Source organism: Helianthus annuus, chromosome 3, assembly GCF_002127325.2.
Source record: "Helianthus annuus cultivar XRQ/B chromosome 3, HanXRQr2.0-SUNRISE, whole genome shotgun sequence".
Taxonomy (NCBI): domain Eukaryota; kingdom Viridiplantae; phylum Streptophyta; class Magnoliopsida; order Asterales; family Asteraceae; genus Helianthus; species Helianthus annuus.
This window is the reverse complement of record NC_035435.2, coordinates 80,616,693-80,619,577: the sequence shown is the minus strand read 5'-3', so window position 1 is coordinate 80,619,577 and position 2,885 is coordinate 80,616,693. Positions and strand designations below refer to the sequence as shown.

The window sequence follows — 2,885 nt, the reverse complement described above, 5'->3', positions numbered from 1 at the left end:
TGAGCATTTAGTCTAAAGATGTAGATTTGTATGCTCAATAAAAGGCTCAAAACTCACTTTTGTGGGAATGGGTTTTTAATGTGATCAAGTATATATAATCGAATTTTAATTAGACTTGTTATGTCTGTTTCGTAATTTTCTTATGTTGGTTCTTTGTTATCACGACGCTCTCGGTTTGTAAATTTCATAAAAAATACCTTATTAAACTTGTAATTCCTAACTTAAACTTTAGACAAGTAAAAATGAAAGATTTTTTAAAAAAATTTGGGGTGTTTAGCGGTTCCAATAGAGTTTTGTGTAAGGCTTGTTGTTAGGACTTGCAAAATTTCAAACTGTTAGCTTCCCCCCCCGCCCCCACACTTAAATTACACATTGTCCTCAATGTGTCCCAAAAATAAATTTTTTGGTTGATTGGATGTGTGGTGTGGTGTTAAAAAGCAAAGATTTATGTTACTGGCAGCCTGGACACGGCCCCGTGGTGACCGGGCACGGCCCCGTGGTCAGGTGCCAGTAAACAGAAATTAAAGAAATGAGATAAAAGCCTGGACACGGGGTCGTGTCCGGTTAACACGGCCCGTGTCCAGTTACCTGAACTGGGCGCGTTTTTCTGCAGGTGGCTCAGCACGGGGGGCGTGTTGGTTGGGCACGACCCGTGTTGAGCCTTCTGTGATGGAGATTGTGTCGGGTTGCTTTGTTCTTTGTGCATGGGGCCATTTTTCTCGTCCCTTTTTTCATCCATTACCACCATGAGTGTGTTTTATTCCTGCAAATTAAAACTAAAATGATTAAACTAAACTAAGGATAGTTCCACGGAATGCCTCCGTGGTGCGCCACGTTTATAAGGGTCCTTGGCTAGACCCAATGCGGGTTATATTTTTCTGAGTGGGATGCTTGGCGTTCCATGTTACACACGTCGAGAGCAGCATCCACGCTTGAATCAATAACCTTCATGTAATTGACCGGGTCATCGTCCTCTATTCTCTTCCCAACTCCGAACTTTACTTCATCATCCCCATACCTCAAGGTGAGTGTTCCGTCATTCATATCTACCACTGCTTGGGGCGGTGGCAAGGGAATGGTCTCCTAGTATGAGGGGGACCTCGGTGTCTTCCTCCATATCGAGTATGACAAAGTAGGCTGGATAGACGAATCTGCTTACGTTTACCAAGACATTTTCGATGACACCTTGTGGAAATTTGACGGAACGATCAGCGAGTTGTATGCTCATTTTTGTAGGGCTCGTGGTTCCCAAGCCGAGCCTTTTAACATTGATGAGGGCATGAGGTTAATGCTAGCCCCAAGGTCGGCTAGGGCATTACGAACGGGGGATTCCCCTATTGAGCAGTCAGGAATCGTGAAGCTTCCGGGATCGATTTTCTTTTGGGGAAGTTTATTGAGTACGAGGGCAGCAGCATTCTTCTCGAAATTCTCTATGAATATTCAAACTAATTGCAAATTTTCAATTTTCTTTTATGTGTAAGGAAGTCCCGCATGATTTAGAGTATTTGGGGCATTTGGGTTAGGACCCTCGATAAAAGGAATATTGACATGCAATTGCTTTAATAGACTTTCGAAACTTTGCGAATTGCTTATTGGTCTTTTGACGAATTAACCTACTGGGGTATGGAACTCGAGAGAGCTTTGGTAAGGCTCTGGTGACGGAGGGGAGTTTCTCTCCTGCAGAGGTGTGGGTACTGTTTCTTCTGTTGGCGGCGGGCTTCTGCAGGCCCTACGGTGCGGTTACGTAGCGTGATGAGGTGAACTTGCGCTTTTGGGTTTGTTTCGGTATTGCTAGGTAATGCGCCTTGCGGTCTCTCGGCAAAATTTTGAGCTATTTGATTTAATTTTCTATGTTTGAATACTAGCTTGTTGATTTCTAAAATTTGATTCTAATTGTAGAAATCTTTCCGAGTTTTTCTTTTCAGTGTCGGAGATGAGGCGAGATACAGTATCTTCGAGCCTTTCTCGTCCACTTTGTTGTTGAGTGAAATTTTGTGACTCATTTCTTGGTTGTTGAAAGTTTGTTCGTTGGGTTTGTTGGTTACTACTATTGCCGGGTTCCCTCCAACCAAGGTTTGGGTGGTTTCGCCATCCTTGGTTGTAAGTTCCCGTTGGGGGACCCGACGGCCTAGGTCTATTATCAATGTAGTTTACCATTTCTTGTTGATCGTCCGTTTCTTTCATACAACTCCAATTTTCATGTGACCCACCACACCCTTCACAAGCCATAACCGAGACTCATTTCCTTTTTTATTTTTGAAGAAAGGGCCTCGATTTGGGCTTGTAAAGAAGTGCTTTCATCGACCTTATGGGCGCCCGGGGCAATAGATTTATTCCCCCGGGGGGTGTGCCATTGAAAATTGGTGTGAGCAATTTCCTCAATTTGATTATATATTTCGTGTGGGCGTCGATTACCTAAAAGTCCCCCGGAGCTAGAATCAAGTGTCTGCCTTGTGTTGGCAACAATCCATTATAGAAAGTGGATAGTTGTTGCCATATCGCAAGGCCATGATGTGGACACTTGCGTAATAACTCCTTGAACCTTTCCCAAGTTTCATATAAGGATTCCCCGTTCTCTTGTGAATATGTATTAATTTCAGTCATTAATTTAGCAGTTTTGGCGGGAGGGAAATACTTATATAGAAATTTTTGGGCTAGTTCATCCCAGGTGTTTACCGATCCAGCTGGGAGGGCGTTGAGCCAAGCTTTCGCTCGGTCTTTTAGTGAGAAAGGAAACATACGGAGGCGGATGGCGTCATTTGATGCTCCGTTGATCCGAAAGGTATCACATATTTCTAAGAAATTTGTGATATGTAGATGGGGATCCTCGTCCGCAAGCCCATGGAAGGTTGCGGAGTTTTGGAGCATTTGTATCAAATGCGGCT

At 43.7% G+C, this 2,885-nt stretch overlaps 1 non-coding gene across 1 annotated transcript; it reads left to right on the top strand.

Annotated features, from left to right (window-relative positions):
• Positions 1–2,503: 2,503 nt before the first annotated feature.
• Positions 2,504–2,610, top strand: LOC118490825. Its single transcript, XR_004890050.1, has one exon. It is a non-coding gene; the product is annotated as a small nucleolar RNA R71 (small nucleolar RNA).
• Positions 2,611–2,885: the final 275 nt, after the last annotated feature.